The sequence below is a fragment of the Triticum urartu genome, chromosome 2, assembly GCF_003073215.2.
Source record: "Triticum urartu cultivar G1812 chromosome 2, Tu2.1, whole genome shotgun sequence".
NCBI lineage: Eukaryota > Viridiplantae > Streptophyta > Magnoliopsida > Poales > Poaceae > Triticum > Triticum urartu.
Genome location: NC_053023.1, coordinates 530,161,694 through 530,180,865, shown reverse-complemented (window position 1 = coordinate 530,180,865; position 19,172 = coordinate 530,161,694).

The following is a 19,172-nucleotide window of genomic DNA, read 5'->3' as shown; positions in this document are numbered from 1 at the left end:
GTTTTATATATGAAAGTTGCTCAGAATGACGAGGCGAATCCGAGTATGCAACCTGTTCATCCACCACGCATCCCTAGCATAGAAAATACACAACTTTTCCCCTCTGATTTATCTGTCCGAAAACGCAAAACACCGGGGATATTTTCCCGGATGTTTTCCCCCTTCACCAGTACCACCTCATACCGCGTTAGGGCACCCCTAGCACCGATACTTGTCATGTCATGCATCGCTATGCATCTGTTTGCTTAATATTTATTGTTTCTTCCCCCTCTTCTCTCGCTAGACACCGAGACCGACGCCACTGCTACCCAGTATGACTACGGTGTTGACGACCCCTCTCTCTTGCCAGAGTAACCAGGCAAGCCCCACCCCCCTTGATCACCAGATATCGCCTACTCTTCTCCCTACTACTTGCATTAGAGTAGTGTAGCATGTTACTGCTTTTCGTAAATCCTATCCTGATGCATAGCCTGTCATTGTTGCTGCAGTTATTGATACCTTACCTGCAATCCTAAATGCTTAGTACAGGATGCTAGTTTATCATTAGTGGCCCTACATTCTTGTCCGTCTGCCATGCTATACTATCGGGCCGTGATCACTCGGGAGGTGATCACGGGTGTATACTTATATACATATTATATGATACCTGTGGTGATTAAAGCCGGGTTGGCTCGTAGAGTACCCACGAGTGATTCACAGATTGGGCCCGAAAGGACGCTTGTCCCGACAGCCCTTTGAGTTGATCTTTGTGGCGGAGCGACAGGGCAGGTTGAGACCGCCTAGGAGAGAGGTGGGCCTGGCCCTGGTCGGTGTTCGTGGTTACTTCAAAATAACATGCTTAACGAGATCTGGGTATTTGATCTGAGTCTGGCTACTGGCCTATACGCACTAACCAACTACGCGGGGACAGTTATGGGCACTCGACGTCGTGGTATCAGCCGAAGCCTTCGTGACGTCAGCGACTAAGTGGCGCGCGCCGGGTTGGACTGGAACGCCTGCTCTTGTATAAGGGACGCTAGGTCTACTCACCGGCCGCGTATGCAATGTGCAGGTGTGCAATGTGCGATGGGCCTAGACCCCTGCGCCATAGGCTTTAGATCGGGGTGCTGACCTCTCTGTTGTGCCTAGGTAGGGCTGCGACGTGTTGATCTTCCGAGGCCGGGCATGACCTAGAAAAGTGTGTCTGGACAAAGGGGATCGAGCGTGTTGGAAAATGTGGTGCACCCCTACACGGAAGTTAATCTATTCGAATAGCATTGATCTTCGGTAATAGGACGACTTGGAGTTGTACCTTGACCTTATGACAACTAGAACTAGATACTTAATAAAACACACCCTTCCAAGTGCCAGATACAACCGGTGATCGCTCTCTCACAGGGCGACGAGGGGAGGATCACCGGGTAGGGTTATGCTATGCGATGTTACTTGGTGAACTTACCATCTACTCTCTTCTACATGCTGCAAGATGGAGGTGGCCAGAAGCGTAGTCTTCGACAGGACTAGCTATGCCCCTCCTATTCCAGCATTCTACAGTTCAGTCCACATATGTTACCCATTTTCCATTTGATACCAATGCATACATATGTAGTGTAGTTCCTTGCTTGCGAGTACTTTGGTTGAGTACTCACGGTTGCTTTGCTCCCCCTTTTCCCCCTTACTATACCCGATTGCTGCGACCTGACATTGGAGTCCAGGAGCCAGACGCCACTGTCGATGACGACTGCTACTACTCGAGAGGTGCCTACTAGTACGTGCAGGCCGCTGACGACGACCAGGAGTAGTTTAGGAGGATCCCAGGCAGGAGGCCTGCGCCTCTTTCGATCTATAACCCAGTTTGTGCTAGCCATCTTATGGCAACTTGTTTAACTTATGTCTGTACTCAGATATTGTTGTTTCCGCTGACTCTTGTGTCTTCGAGCATTTGTATTCGAGCCTTTGAGGCCCCTGGCTTGTAATATAAAGCTTGTATTATTTTAATTTGTGTCTAGAGTTGTGTTGTGATATCTTCCCGTGAGTCCTTGATCTTGATCGTACACATTTGCGTGTATGACTAGTGTACGGTCAAATCGGGGGCGTCACAAGTTGGTATCAGAGCCGACTGCCTGTAGGAATCCCTCTTCCACACTCCTTGGTCGAAGTTGAGTCTAGTCGATGAAAACTGTTTTACTAACATGGATGTGCGGCCCATGGTCCCACGTCGCCGTTTGGGTGGTATTAGGATCTTTTACTCCTCGATCTATGCTCTGGGAATCTGATCTCTCTACTATTCGGGTTAAATGACTTTACTAAAATCTAACTTTAGTATCTCGTGATCACATCCACCCGAAGATCCGCTTCATTCCAGATGATCGACTGCTTCACCAGAAGATATTGAAGATACTCTTCGATCATTCCCGAGACCCTTGTGCCCTCTGATTTTCAATTCCCTAATACCGATATATCCATATGTATAACGACATACACTTGTTGTTCATACAATTACTCCGAATTGATCTTGTTATTACAAGATACCCCGATATTCTCTCTATTGCTCCGAGAAAACTTTGTGCCTACTGCCTTGCAGTTATAAGCCACCTGAATACCCCTACGGATAATTCTTGCACTTACTGAGTATCCATTCATCCCCAATTGTTCATGTGACTCACAATATTCTTTGCAATACTATTCGATCTTTCTAAAATCCTCAGTAGCCTATTGCTCTTGTTCTTTCTTACATGCTTGCACTATGATTAATTCCATAAGTCTAGTAATCTTGTTGACATCCATTATCATTATCATTTTGAGTCTTTGATCCAATATGTTTGCGAATGCTCACAATCATCAATCCAACCCAGAGTTCATCCTTTCGGCTCAGATGTCATTTTAAACATGAGCTAGATCTCGACCAATCAAATTACCACCGATGTTATCCCTAAGCCTACCCAACTTATCCATCCTTAGTCAGAGCATTTGCTTCTGATCCCTTGATTTGGAAATCACAATTCCTTTGCATTTGAGCTTTGAATTAGTTAGTTGTTTCTAGAATCCAATGCCTTTGCATTGTTTCTTCCTCTGTTTGAGTACCAATGTTTACATCAGATCCCTTGAGGACCATCGGATCCTTTGCTGGATTTTATCCGACAACGTCCCTCGTGTTCAATCACTTTGGAAGTTCTTTCCCTGATATATAATGCCATTGGTAAATCCTATTCTCTGGTTTGGCCAACCATGCTCTGCTTTCGAGCTGGTGATATTTACTATTGAAGCTTGTGGTATATGTTTACACGATGCCCCGATGGGTTGAACCTATGCCTTCCTTAATCTGTGTGAACCCGAAAGTTTTCACGGGTCATACTCCTCTCGTAATTCACCAGGTAGGTTTTCACACTCAACTCATTTTAATAGAGCAGTGAATGAATGGTCATGCATTGGAGAAGTGGGAGTCGACCTTGAACTTTGTGTTCATGCCCATGGACACAATGTAGATCTTATCATGGAAGCTACTCTTAAATTAATTATTCCCTTGGTATAAGCTCATCTTATATCTGGGATCAGGTCTTTTGAAATCGTGGTTCCGACCATATTGATATTCTTTGATTCCTTTTTCTTTTCTCGGACAAGTTGAAGTACTTGTCTTCTGCAGTTCATTGCAACTGTCCAACCTTTACTTTCGTCGGGTATTACACTCTGGTATCTCGAGAATATTGTGGAACTGCATAGCTTCCTATGGGTTCTTCTTCAACTTTCATTTCTCACCCATTCCAATTTTCCTGGGTTCGGGGTTGTCGTCAACCGAGAACACCGATATGTGAATTGATTCCGCATTCTGGATCGATAACCCTAAGTAATTGTCGTTGCTTATGAGTTTAATAATCCTTCAAGTCATTCCTAGCCTGAATGGCTATATCATTAGTGTGCTAAATTTTAACTGTGCTACCTGGTCCTTCTTCCCGGAGCACAATTTTCGAGGATGAGCTAAACTTACGTCGATCTTCCTCGGCATATCATTTCGCCTTGAACAACAATCTTTGATTTCAAGTTTGTATTGTACTAGTGGTTTCAATAACCTTTCGCTCCATCATTCATTTGACTTGATGTCATCACCGATCGATTACATCTTAATGAAATATCTCGACAACTGTGTCATTATCATCATCAGCATTCCGAGCTCTTCTAGGATATCAATTGAGTTCATGGTGATAAATACCATCCTTTCCCTAGATGATTTGTGTTATAATCGACCACTTTATTGACTTCCCTCCAACACAAACTTGTTCAAGTTTTGTGTTATACCTTGAGTTCCTTGCTACCCAACATCTGTTCTTCTTTACCTTGGAGTATTGCCATATTTTATGTCAAGAATGTCATGGGAATTTCACCACCTTTTAAGAATTCTTGATATAGTAATACTTCTCGCCATCTCCGTTCATTTCTTGGTACCCATGTTTTTTCTAACCGGAATACCGACAATTGAGCTATGATGCGGGAATTCAAAACTTCTAGCAACCCTATTGCTTTGAAGTGAATGGTCGATAGTTTCATTCTAAGTCTTTTGGTTATTGAATCACCATTCTAACATTGATCGTGCTACTTGGCCCATATTTCGGGTGCCCTTTTCAACCAAAGTATAATTGTGTGTGTTTTCTCGAGCATACATCATCATACCATTTGATCTGAGAAATGTTATCTCCTTGTTCCCCTAATGGTGGAAATCCATGTTTTTGGGAATCTCGATGAGTTGTCACCAAGTCCATCAGCCACCTCCTCATCCTCTCCTTGGTTTAATGATGAACTCTTGTTTCGGAAGTCGCTTCCATAGTTCATTTCCCGAGAGTCTTGCAATGCCATCTCATCAAGTTGTGTTGCACCCCTTCCTTCTTAGGCATCCTGAGTCTGAGGTATCCTGGCACCAATCAGATATGATTCTCGGTCAGATATGATGGTTGGCACATATTCCCAAGAGTTATTACATTGGTCTTTATATGACGCGGTAAAGTGATGTCATGCCTAGCACAACTGGCGGAAGCACCTAGTGTTATAGTTTCCTTTTCTGCAAGGTTATCCATTATTTCATGAGGAAATTGTAAGACTTATTCTACAAGTTGTTCCTGATGGATCCTTCATGTATCCAGAGTCTGACCTTTGCTTGAAGACCTTGTCAATGCTATCCCGAAGCATGTCACTAGTACTCTGATCTTCAATACGAACATTTGAAGCACAAATGCTAAATTTTCTTTATCAAATTATCCAAACATCTTTGTATGGGTAATGTCATGAAATTTCTCTCCCCTTTCCTAAAGGGTTTTCTACTTTCTATCATGTCAGGGATATCATGCTCTGCTTGTCCTTATAGAGGATATACCCCTGAAACATGTGTATCAACACATTTTCTTTGCATTGTTCTTTTTAATCTGATGATCACATTTTGCTTTTCATTGTTTTGTTTAACCTTTATTGTGATCTATATAATCTAAGCAGTAATAATTCACTGCTTATGTAAACACCTCTGTGTACAACTCTATCAGTGAGACCTTGTTTCTACTGTTGATGACATTCCGGTAGCCACCGATGGACGAGAACTTTGCCTATTGGTCCGCCTCATTTCAACGAGCACGAAAATGGTTCTCTTTGTCCCTCGCCCTTGGTACCGATGTTGTTACCGACATAACTGACAGTCCATTCTCCTACATGCCTTGCTATCATGTTCGTGCAAGATGACATCGCCCTTCCTACTTTTTAACCCACATGGTGGGCCCATAACCCACAGTTTCCACGGGATCGAAACCTGACTCCCCTGTACACCCCTGTTGCCAAAGCTATTCCTCACGCTTGACTTCGTAAGTAATCTTCCTAGTAAACTATTTTGGTATCAAACACAATACTTATTCCCGTTGCCTTGAACCCCTTTCAGACTCTGTTTCAGGCAACGAACAATTTTCTATCCGCTTGAAACTTCTTATGGTACCTTCTTACTTTGCTCTCGATGTGTTTCAGTTGTTCAACTCGAGAGATACTCATGTGTCCATTCTTGGGATAACCCCCCAGATGATTTTCCCTTATAACATTCTAATGTTGTCGAGCTGCCCCTTACCTATTCGTAAGTACGATGGAGATCATGAAGAAAGGATCTCGGCTTCATCATGATGACTTGAAGTAGAGAAATGAAGACATCCACTTAATGGATTGACCCCTTCAAGAAAAGCATCCGAGACCGAGAAGATTCGTTAAACTTTCGTAACCAAATCCTTTCCCCATTACTCCCCCTCTTAAATCTCAGGACGACATATCTTGTAGTGGAGGAGAATTGTGACGCCCGGATACTTGGGCTATAGTAATCCCACGTTAATGATGCCATGTTACCCTAATTACAAAGATCAATTTCCCCTGGATAAAATTCAAACCCAAATTCAAATTTAATTAGCAAGTGAAATTATTACTTCTTCAAACATTAAAATAAAAATGTAGTTTTGGTTGCAAATTTTAACTAACTATTTTTTGTACATAAAACAACATTATTTGACTCATCTAGTAATCCCTAGGAAAATTATAAAGAGGTCCCACATCAACTAAAATAGCCTTTTAAAATAAACAAATATATATTTAAGTCCATTTGAACTCAAAATATTTTGGACCACTCCTAGTTATGGCCTAGTATTTAAGTGCCAAGTTGCTTACTAAACTAAGATCATTGGATAGTAAGATAAATTACAAAACCAAAAAAAAGGAGAAAAGGAAATTCCCCGAGGCACTGGGCCTAAGTGCATAGTGCATCGGCCCAACCGCTGCTACAGGCTTGCCCGGCCCACCTGGCCGGCCTTTTCCTCAACCTCTCGCCAAGGGGAAGGTCGAGCCTCGTTCGCACGCCGTCCACACGGTGGATGTCGCGCTGTCAGCCATCCCGCGGTCGCGGTGATGGATAAGATGAGCCCCCACTGCCCTTCGATCCCCTCTGAACCCTATTCCCCTTGTTCGCCTCCCCCCATGCATCTCCCTCCCGATCCCGAGCCCAGCCGAGCAAAGCCGCCATCACGCCATTGTCGTGGACATCCTCTGAAGCCCTCTAGCGCCGCACACTGTTGTCCAGAAGCAGCACCATCGACCTCTACATCGACTACATCACCGGATTGGACGAGAATGCCACTTCAATCGATGCATCATCCACCTATTCACCCACGGCCGCCGTCGCCATTGCCACTCGATCCCTCATCTCCAGTCCGTTCCCGGCCACCTCGATCTCACCTTCGGCACCGTGGTGAGCCCCTCCTCTGGTTGCCCCTTTTCTCTGGCTCGATCCATGGCCCGCGAGGTCCGTTCGCCATGGTTTCCCCACAGCTCTGCATCCATGTGCGCATACGTACTGCTGCAGCCGCTACTAATCCTGCCGCTACCGCTGGCCGCCGCTCGCGCCTACAGCCTCTGATGTCCCGTGATGCTGCCGCCCTGGCCTTAGGCCACATAGGAGCCCGCCTCTGCGAGACGGCGCACCGCCTGTTCGCGCAGCCCTTCGCCCGCGCATGGCCTCACCGCTGCTCGCCCGCCTCCACCGCCGCCTCCGCATCTCGCTGATGTTGCTTCGTTACCGCCGCCGCTACTGCTGGTCGCCGATCGCACCCCGCTCCGGCGCGCACAACGTGCGGGTGCCCTGCTGCGCTCGCCCGCGCAGCCCTGTTTCGCCGCCCGCCCATGGCGCCTCGCTCCGGTGCCCGCCCGCGCGGCCCCGCTGCGCCCCCCTCCGCTCGTCGCCCAGCCTCGACCTGCCCTCGCCCACGCGCCGCCGCAGCTCGCCGGTCGCCGCCGGCGTGCCTGCCTCCGGCCCCGCGGGCCACCGCCTCACCCGCCTCCGGCCAGGCTGGCCAAAGCCGCTGCTGTGGGTTCGGCCGCTACACGCATGTCCACATGCTCGTGGCTGGCCGGTTAGGCCTAAGCTGGGTGGGCCCCAGCCACTAACCCAATTAATCAGGACACTACCCCCCTATGATAAACTTAATTACCCACATGTGACACTGACCAGCGGGACCTACCACCACTTAATCTACTTAAAACAATCTGTTAGTTAAGTGACCCAATGATAGGTAGACCCCACCTCTAAATATCTTTTTTAAGAAATTGTTAAAACTGTATGTATGATATCTGGGCCCCATTGGCCCTCTTTGACCAGTCAACTGGGATTGTTGACTGCTGACTCAGCAGTCAACAGGTCCCACCTGACATAGACATCCACACATTGCTGGGTACACTTATGTGTACCCATAGCAGTTCTGTATTCAATATATTCGAATTAAAAAAGAATTCTAGAAATTGCAGAATATTAACAAAACTTCAAAAATTAATATAAAATGAACCGTATCTTAGATGAAAAAGTTTTATATATGAAAGTTGTTCAGAACGATGAGGTGAATTCGAATACGCAACCCGTTCATCCACCACGCATCCCTAGCATAGCAAACACGCAACTTTCCCCTCCGGTTCATTTGTCTGGAAAACGCAAAACACCGGGGATGTTTTCCCCCTTCATCAGTACCACCTCATACCGCGTTAGGGCACCCCTAGCACCGATACTTGTCATGTCATGCATCGCTATGCATCTGTTTTCTTAATATTTATTGTTTCTTCCCCCTCTTCTCTTGCTAGACACCGAGACCGACGCCACTGCTACCCAGTACGACTACGGTGTTGACGACCCCTCTCTCTTGCCAGAGCAACCAGGCAAGCCCCCCCTTGATCACCAGATACCGCCTACTCTTCTCCCTATTGCTTGCATTAGAGTAGTGTAGCATGTTATTGCTTTCCGTAAATCCTATCCTGATGCATAGCCTGTCATTGTTGCTGCAGTTATTGATACCTTACCTGCAATCCTAAATGCTTAGTATAGGATGCTAGTTTATCATCAGTGGCCCTACATTCTTGTCCGTCTGCCATGCTATACTATCAGGCCGTGATCACTCGGGAGGTGATCACGGGTGCATACTTATATACATATTATATGATACCTGTGGTGACTAAAGTCGGGTCAGCTCGTAGAGTACCCATGAGTGATTCACGGATTGTGCCCGAAAGGACGCTTGTCCCGACGGCCCTCTGAGTGGATCTTTATGGCGGAGCGACAGGGTAGGTTGAGACCGCCTAGGAGAGAGGTGGGCCTGGCCCTGGTCGGCGTTCGCGGTTACTTCAAAATAACACGCTTAACGAGATCTGGGTATTTGATCTGAGTCTGGCTACTGGCCTATACGCACTAACCAACAACGCGGGGACAGTTATGGGCACTCGACGTCGCGGTATCAGCCGAAGCCTTCATGATGCCAGCGAATGAGCGACGCGCGCCGGGTTGGACTAGAATGCCTGCTCTTGTATAAGGGAGGCTAGGTCTACTCACTGGCCGCGTACGCAACGTGTAGGTGTGCAATGGGCGATGGGCCCAGACCCCTATGCCATAGGCTTTAGACCGGCGTGCTAGCCTCTCTGTTGTGCCTAGGTAGGGCTGCAACATGTTGATATTCCGAGGCCGGGCATGACCCAGAAAAGTGTGTCCGGACGAAGGGGATTGAGCGTGTTGGGAAATGTGGTGCACCACTGCAGGGAAGTTAATCTATTCGAATAGCCGTGATCTTCGGTAACATGACGACTTGGAGTTGTACCTTGACCTTATGACAACAAGAACCGGATACTTAATAAAACACACCCTTCCAAGTGTCAGATACAACCGGTGATCGCTCTCTCGCAGGGCGACAAGGGGAGGATCACCGGGTAGGGTTATGCTATGCGATGTTACTTGGTGAACTTACCATCTACTCTCTTCTACATGCTGCAAGATGGAGGCGGCCAGAAGCGTAGTCTTCGACAGGACTAGCTATCCCCCTCCTATTCTGGCATTCTGCAGTTCAGTCCACATATGTTACCCATTTTCCATTTCATACCAATGCATACATATGTAGTGTAGTTCCTTGCTTGCGAGTACTTTGGATGAGTACTCACGGTTGCTTTGCTCCCCCTTTTCCCCCTTACTATACCCGATTGCTGCGACCAGAAGTTGGAGTCCAGGAGCCAGACGCCACTGTCGATGACGACTGCTACTACTCGAGAGGTGCCTACTACTACGTGCAGGCCGCTGACGACGACCAAGAGTAGTTTAGGAGGATCCCAGGTAGGAGGCCTGCGCCTCTTTCGATCTGTAACCCAGTTTGTGCTAGCCATCTTATGGCAACTTGTTTAACTTATGTCTGTACTCAGATATTGTTGCTTCCGCTGACTCTTGTGTCTTCGAGCATTTGTATTCAAGCCTTCGAGGCCCCTAGCTTGTAATATAAATCTTGTATTATTTTAATTTGTGTCTAGAGTTGTGTTGTGATATCTTCTCGTGAGTCCTTGATCTTGATCATACACATTTGCGCATATGATTAGTGTACAGTCAAATCGGGGTCGTCACACATGACTACTGCCGTTTTTGGTAAATAGCTGCGTCATAACTTGAAACATGTATTATCTAGTAACACGCCGGTTTACAGACAATTTTGATGATGCCGGAACTCGCGTTACTCATCTTGGCCCAGATATGTGACAAAGACTGAAGGCTGCCTATACACTTATAGAGAAGTTATACCGGCATGCAATAGGTTATCTGCACCGCTTCTTATAACAAAGCGCCCCCAACCTTGATCAAGGAGACATTGGAGAAGCTGGCGATGATACCTTCATGGCTTGAAGAGCTAAAGAAATCAGCTGCCAGGGCGGGCGCTCTTACTGCACTAACCCGGGCCAAAGCATGGATATCTGATCTTGATCCGGCCGATTTAGCAAATGGCTATCCAAGCAAAAAGGAGGATGGGTCAGACTTTGATGCTGATGACCTTGGAGCCCTGACAAGGGAAATACGCCCATTGGCTAGCAAATTGGCTGAAGAGACCAATCTTTCTCATTATCAAGCGATTTATGATGCCAACAACAAGAGAGTTAAAGCGCCAACTCATGATGTTCCAGAACTTTTTCCTCCGATCCGTAAGCATACCTATGCCCCTAATGTTGACCCCTCCACACTCATAAGTGATGAAGCTATATTTAAAGCCTTAACGGGGATCGATTGGACAACCATTGACTTCCAGCCACTGGGTAGAGAAGAAGAAGATGAACTGGCGCGGGATGATCCACAACCGTCAAGTCAGCCAGGCCAAGATTCATAAACCGGGGCCGGTTTTATCATCTGGTTTCTCCAAGACTTAAAAACAATTATTCTTTTGGGCACCAAGCACCTTGTAATAGGCTAGTTTTAAACTCTTATTCTGCTATGCCATCGTGCATATTTGCTGCGCATGACACTGTTCATCTGCCATGTTAAGATATGCCATGTATGCTTTATGATATTAGCAATTTTGAATCTATTCCTGCATACAACAGGTGAAAAAGTGTCCTGGCAGTTTACCGCTGGACGAGTTATAATGCCCAATATCAACCATAGGTTAGCACTGATGTTGGATCTAGGTTAGCACTGATGTTGAACTGCTTGGATGAATCGCCAGGAACAAAATCAATCATCTTGGTATCGACTGTCGATTTAAACTTCAAAACCGGGTCATGCTCTATAGTTGGCTTTTTCAAAGAGGTCATATCTGTCGGATCAACATTGTCCTTATAGAAATTTAACTCCTCCGTCGCACAAACCGACTCAACATAAGCCGCATCACCTTCTTCACATTCCAGAGCTATCTTACAGCTCCCATGCACTGTAATGGTTCCCTTGTGACCCGGCATCTTGAGCTCCAGATACACATAACAAGGTTGTGCCATAAACTTAGCATAAGCCGACCGTCCAAACAGAGCGTGATATGGGCTGTGGATCTTGACCACTTCAAAGGTCAAAGTCTCTGACCAAGATTCATGATCATCTCCAAAAGCAAATACGCTGACTTACCAGGCACCACACCATGGAAAACAGTGTTTGACGGCTTAAGATTTTTATCAGTCAACCCCATGCGATGGAAAGTTTCATAATAAAGGATATTGATATTGCTCCCTCCGTCCATGAGTACCTTAGTAAACTTATACTCTCCGACCTGAGGTGCGACCACCAAAGCCAAGTGACCCGGATTATCAACTCTGGGCGGGTGATCTTCCCGACTCCACACGATGGGCTGCTCAGACCAGCGCAAGTAACGAGGAACCGCCGGTTCAATAGCGTTCACCGCCCTCTTATAAAGCTTCTGATCCCGTTTGCATAAACTTGTGGTGAAGACGAGGTACTACCCACTATTCAAATGCTTCGGGTTACTCTGATAACCAGACTGTTGCTACTGTTGACTCCCTTGATTATTCTGCAGGCCGTAACCACACTGGCTGCCATGATTACCTTCATTTCCTTAGAATCCAAAGTTAGAACCGCCACTGCCATAACCCGGTCTGTGAGAGCCGGATCCTGAACCGCCACCTGGACCATGACTGTCTTGAAAAAAATTGTTATTCTTGTACTCCTTCATAATGTAACAATCCTTCCCGAGGTGCCCGGACGGTCTCTCTCACGTACCATGTCTTGGGCAGGGCTGATTTAACATCTGTTCAAGATTGACACTAGATCCTCCGGTCCGTGGGGCGGTTTACGCTTACGGTGCTAACCATTATTCTGTGTATTGGTATTAGCTACAAAGTCAAATCTATTATCAGCTTTGTGCTTACCGTTGCCTCCCTGGTTCGCCGGGATATGCTGCGGCCCCTTGGTGTTGTCGCTCTTATTTCCCTTTCCCGGATTTTCATCATCAGACTCGGGGTCCTTACTACTATCAGAGTCAGCATACTTAACCAGAGCCGCCATGAGTGTCCCCATGTCATTGTAGTGGCGTTTGAGCCGCCCTAGTTTCTGCTTTAGGGGCGTGAAACGACAATTGTTCTCCAACATCAACACCACTGAGTCAGCATTGATACGATCCAACGAGTGCAGGATTGTTGAGATCCGGCGCACCCAATGTGTTATCGACTCGCCTTCTTCTTGGACACGTGAGGCTAAATCTACAATTGACATAGGCTGCTTACATGTATCCTTGAAGTTCTGGATGAACCAGGCCTTTAACTCGGCCCATGACTCGATGGAATTGGCAGGGAGCCCCTTCAACCAAGTGCAGGCCGTTCCCTCCAACATCAGGGGAAATACTTAGCACATGCAGCCTCGCTGACATCTAGCAATTCCATGGCCATCTCATAACTCTCAATCCATGCCTCAGGACTTAAATCGGTTGTATAGTTAGGAACCTTGCGAGAACCCTTGAAATCCTTGGGCAGATGCTCATTACATAGATCCGGTACTAAGCATGGCACGCCCAAATTTCTAAAGGTTACTCCTGGCTCCACAGAAGTGGTTGGACGAACCGAAGTAGGTTGACGAGCCGCATATTGAGCCGCCAACTCGGCCTCTCGGCGCGCTCTACCTTCATCCACCATGTTCTGAGCATCAGCACCTCCGTCTGCTGGGTTATTTCCACGAGGCGGGTTATGGTTCCGTCCACTGCTTGACACAGCCGGCTCATCAATATGTCTGCTGTAACTTCGGCTCGGGCGAGGGGTGGAGTGAATCCTATCACGGCTGTAAGACTAAGCCTGTTGCTGAGTCAGTGTTATCTGAAGGAGCTCTCTAGCCCTTTGTGTTTCAACCGCCATTGGTGACTCGCCTTCGAATGGGATAGCCGCCAATCGTGACGCCGCAACGATCATGTTATCCAAAGGGTTAGAGTAATGATCCGGTGGCGTTGGCACGTGTTGCGGCGGGTTATTGTTTTGACGAGGCGGGTCCATCATGCGTGGCTGAACCGGCATGCCCGTCCCAGGTGCTTCGACCCGGTTTACCACTGCCGGGTTATTGGTTCCTGCTCCTGGTGTGTTAAAGAGATTTCTTGCCTCATAAACCGACGGCAGATGAGTCTGATGCCTCTTCCTCATGACTTCGTTTGAAGCATTCTGATCTAGCATGAGCCAGTAAGATTGTGACTGAATTCGTTGTGCCTGAGCATCCAAAGCAGCTCGTTGCTCGGCCATCCTAGCGTTTTCTGCGTTTAACTCCTCCTTGTCCTATGATATCTCATCCCGCAACTTCACGACCCCCGCATTATGCTGATCTTGATCCGCCGAGTTAACCACCGCTGTTAACAGCGTTGTCAGCTTATCTAGTAAGTCGGTTAAAACCTGAGCCGGCGGGTGCTCAGGGCCTCCTGCCCCGGCAGCCATTGCCGTTGCTGACCCAAAAAACAGCTATGCCGCAGTCGATGAGTGCTGCACGGGCTATGTACCGGCCATGAATATTGCAACCCGGTTCGGCGGCTCACAGGGGTCCGAAATATTGTCGCCTTTGGAACAACCCCCAAGCCGGCCATCTTGTAGCTAATACAATGACTCGGTCTCACCGGTGGATGACTCGCCATCGGAGTAAACGACAGTCTCCCCACCAGATGCCGATCTATCTTCAGATTCCGCTCCATGGATACACCCCGCGAAGGTATGATTCATGATAGGCCGAACCCGGGCGGGTCTCGCATGCTGAGCCATCTCGATGATGTCGGTGCAGATGTCCGGCTCAGGGCCCGGTTCGCCGGTCTTGCTGATGAAGACGTGAATTCCGCCAAAGGGGACCATGTACCCGTACTCAATCGAGCCGGCCTCGGGGCCCCAGCCTGCGTCGTCGATGTAGAGCTTGCCATGACGGCTCTTGGTCATCCGGCCCATGGCGTATCCCTTGATCCCTTCGAAGTTGCCTTCTAAGAACTTGAAACCATCGTGCGATAGCCCCACGGTGGGTGCCAACTGTCATGGAATTGTCACGGCAGATGTCCTAGTGTGAGGACTTAGTCGTGGAGCCATCACAATGAGGTTAACTTAAAGGGGTTAATCAGGACAAAGGACATGAGGAATTTATACTGGTTCAGCCCCTTGCGGTGAAGGTAAAAGCCTAATCCAGTTGTAGGTGGTATTGTTAGGGTTTTGATGAGCAGGGAGCGAATACGCTTGACCCGGCTCTCTATCTGTTATTTCTTGTTCTTAAACCATCGTCGGGTCATCCCTTTATATACATAGGTTGATGCCCAGGCGGTTCACAGATTCCCGGCCGGCTCATACACAAGTCCGGCTCGATATCTACTCTTTCCTATCTTTCAATACAAGTCATCCAACTATGGCGGTTTACATTTATGGGCCCTAATATGCCTTTGGGCTTTAGGCCTTCTTACTAAGTCTCCTTCTAAGTCGCCATCTTCTATGTCTTCATGGACTTCAATACTGATGAATCATCATGATCATAACCCGGCCCCTCCTGGGCGGTTTATACTCAATAGTTATATCCCCAACACAGAGCAAGGGTGCTGATGGAAATGAGGTTTGCCCTACATTTATTTCACAAAAATGGATGGTTTGTTGATCAGCGCAGGCGCCTGCGACAGAATGGAGTAGGCTCCAAAAATGCTGAATTTTATTTTGGAACTTCAGATGATAGAGTAATTGGAAGTCATCGTGTCAACCCCATACATGACTTCTCAGTGGATGGCCCCTTTGCAAAAATTGTGAGGTTTTGAAACCAGACTTAGAAGCGGTGATATTAGTTTGAACCTCTCTGATATCCATGTTCAGCAGATCAGCGCAAGCATTTGCAACTGATGAGCTGAATTTCATTTCTAATATCATTTTGAACCTTGTAATCTTCGAATTTGAGCCATATAACTCTGGAATTTGAACTTTGTAACATCTCGAGCTTTTGTGGTACAATCGTTGAAATGGCATTGTATGAGACTCCTATATTGCTAGCACTATTTTGACCTTAATATGTAATGGTCTTAGATTTTATTAACTATTCTCGAATTAGTTTACCTTGTCGATCTCACAGCACACGATCTGTATAGCTAACTCGATTGTGATCTTTGACATTATTGCACACAGTTGGTTTCTTCCACCGTGTGCACTATAGAGCACAGAATTAATTATCGCACTCAAGTGTCCATCTTCACCCTTCTGTGTAACTTTGACCTCATCACCCACAAGTAAACTTTTGATCGAAGTCATTCCACACACTTCGTTTTTATAAAGCTTTTTGCCAATAAACGCCCATGATTTGTCCCTCTTCTAGCCGACGCGTGGCCAAACTAGCCGGGTAGGAAGCTTGCGCAGTAAACAGCGCGGTAGCGCGAGAACAGGCTCACCGATGATACATTTGGCACCTCTTCGAGCCCATGCGTGTGGTGCGATGTTGTCAAGCGTGCACTGGAATCCTTCGCTATGAACGCCGTGACAAGATGTGACGATTACAGGCCGGTCAGCCCCCATTTATTACAACGGACATTTAACCCCTGTGTCTCTTCAACCTTTCGATCGCGCCCCACCATTGCAAGAAGCACACCCACCACAAGAAATTCTTAGAGGGTATCCTGCGCGGTTCCAATGGCGCTCTGAGTGGCTGCCGACAACGAGCAGCAGTTCACCATGTGTGCTGTGGTGGACACCCACAGAAGGTTCATGGACCTCTCGGTGGTGTACACCAACGACCCGGACTGGGTGGAGCACTCCATCCACATCATGGAGTTGTTGCTTGTCGCTGAGAAGTACAAGGTGGTCGGGTTCGACCTCGAGTACACCCGCGCTCGTGTCGGGTCTCGTCCCAAGGTTGCCATCGCTCAGATGTGCGTGCGCCACACTACTGCAGGTTGCTGCTAACGCGACACTACGATCAGAGACCCTTCGACGAAATTGTGTGCGATGCCATAATCGCAAATGGTGGTGTAAAATAACCGTCAATAAGGTGCAAAACATTTGCGACGGAGGATTCATCAAACACGGTTCAGATTTTAGTTGCGTGTGCGATGCATGGCATATGGTTCAGCTGAATTAGCTATTTACAATGAGGAGGAACAAAAGAAACTGGCATCCAGATGAAGGTGTGTCCGTTATACAACATACGGTTCACTCGGATGAACTATTTGTGATTAGGAAACATAAAAGAAACAGGCAACCAGATGAAGATGTGCGCGATATACGGCAAGCGATTCACTCGGATGAACTATTTGCATTGAGACAAGAGAACAAAAACGGTTCAATATAACAAGATGTGTGTGATACGCGGCAAACAGGTATGTAATCAGAAATGTGTGCGAAGACCGATAATAACACAGGTGATTGCTTCTAATAAGACGTATGTGATATGATCTGTCTACACAACATCTATTGGCCATTGGGGGACGAGCGGTCATCCGGATACGCCATAAGGATGCGAAGAGGCATCCTATCAGCAAGGACTAGCTGTTCTCATGTAAGAAAACTCTCAAGTTAATTGTGCTCAGACTGGAGCAACCATCAGATGTGACTAGATGGGAAGTTCATCCCATGAGTTAATTTAACCTCGAGGTCCTTTTTTTATTTTTATTTTTATTTTTTAACACATGTTAAAGAAGGTCTATCGCATTACTTTTTCACAATGTGCGATACGTGGCATACTGTTGATCCATCCGACCTATTTGTGATGGAATAGGGTGTGTGTGTGTGTGTGTGTTGTGGGCAAACACTTGCTAGTATTCAACCGTTTGGGATTGATGAATTCATCACCGACAGGTTCCCTAGTGTGGTCCGTGTTCATCTGATCATCATCTACTTCTTGTGCTAGCTGGATGTTCCTTCTATGCTAAGTTTCCATTAATTGATGGCGTTTTATGAACACGCCACCGTTTCCCGCCATTTCCTCACCTGTTTCCCACCACCCAGCACTAGTACAACAAGCTCCTAAACAAACGGTTTTTAACCCCTTTCTGCGACGGCATTTCGAACCGTTGCCAAGTGAGTGTGGGCGATAGGGGGTCCTTCCCACACGACCCAGAAACCGTCGGGGATATGCCCTCCTGGCACACACGTTCGGCAAAATGAGGTCGAGTGCGACCAGCGAGCGCTCAAATACGGAAATACATACATTAGAGCTAAAAAATACAATTATACAACGAAATTGTTTCCGGTCGCAACTACAGCACAGTCAGTCCACGCTAAACGTTTACGTTCGTATGTACATCCCACACAGTCACTCCAAGGAAAACATTTCCGTTCACAGGTACATCACACACAATTTTTCCCGTTAAATCGCTTGTGTTATTGAATATATCACACACATGGTCCGTGGAAGAAACTGTGTGGCAAAGGTTGTCCATCACACATAGTTTTCATGTGGTAAACGTTTGCGCAAGGTGGCCTAACACAAACAGTTTTCAAGAGAAAGTCATGTTTGATTGTTCATTGATCCAACACGGTTTATTCCTAGAAACTGTGTGTGTTGCCTGAGGTCATCGCCCAGGGTATTTTTTCAACAACCGTTTGCAATAGCAAAACCCAATTAGTAGGCTAATTATCCGATTATTTATAATCCATTTATTAATCTAATTGATAGTTCATATTAAGCACACAATATATTTCATTTTCATTATTGAAATACATCAGAGTACAACATCATATAGCTTCAGCACTCAGCTACCCCATTACACAACTACACGAGGACCAAGTTTCACATGCAACATATATAACCTTTCGAAATTAGCATCATAGACGGTACATAGACAGATGTATCTCATCTAGAAAACTGTTGAAGCAGAAGGCGAATATTGATCCTTCATTGATGTTGAAGGTCTTTGTAACTTCAGGCCAGTGCATGTGGATGATTGACCGTCCATCCTTCGTCCTCTTCAGGAACACTTCAATATTGAACCGTGGGTGTTGTATGAATACCTTCCTCGCCTCCTGACCATACAGGTGGTTTGAGAGTTAATTATCAGTGAACTACTTTGGAAAGGTCTGAAAACAAGGATGTGCATAAATATCTTCTCTATATTGGAAATGGGGCAAAGGAATAAAAAAGGCAAGGTATAATAGTTAGTACCATCCTGTAGTGAACTGATGTCTTCTTCATTGTGCAGACAAAGATGTTGTTTTTGTCATTACTTTCTTTATCCTAACAATCTTTCTGAGTTTCTTGACTTGACTGATATTCATGGACAACTCATTTCCCCATATGCAAAAGGGTCGAACAGTGGGTCAAAACCTTTGACAGCAGGACCTACATGTGCAAGACCAAATTGTTAAAAACCTACATATTAGAATGGTTCCAGCAATTGCACAATAATGTGCTATTAGACAACGGACCATGCACATGCTAACCTCGATTGTAAACCTCAGTGCTTCCCATTGTTTCCCAGCAACACATATAA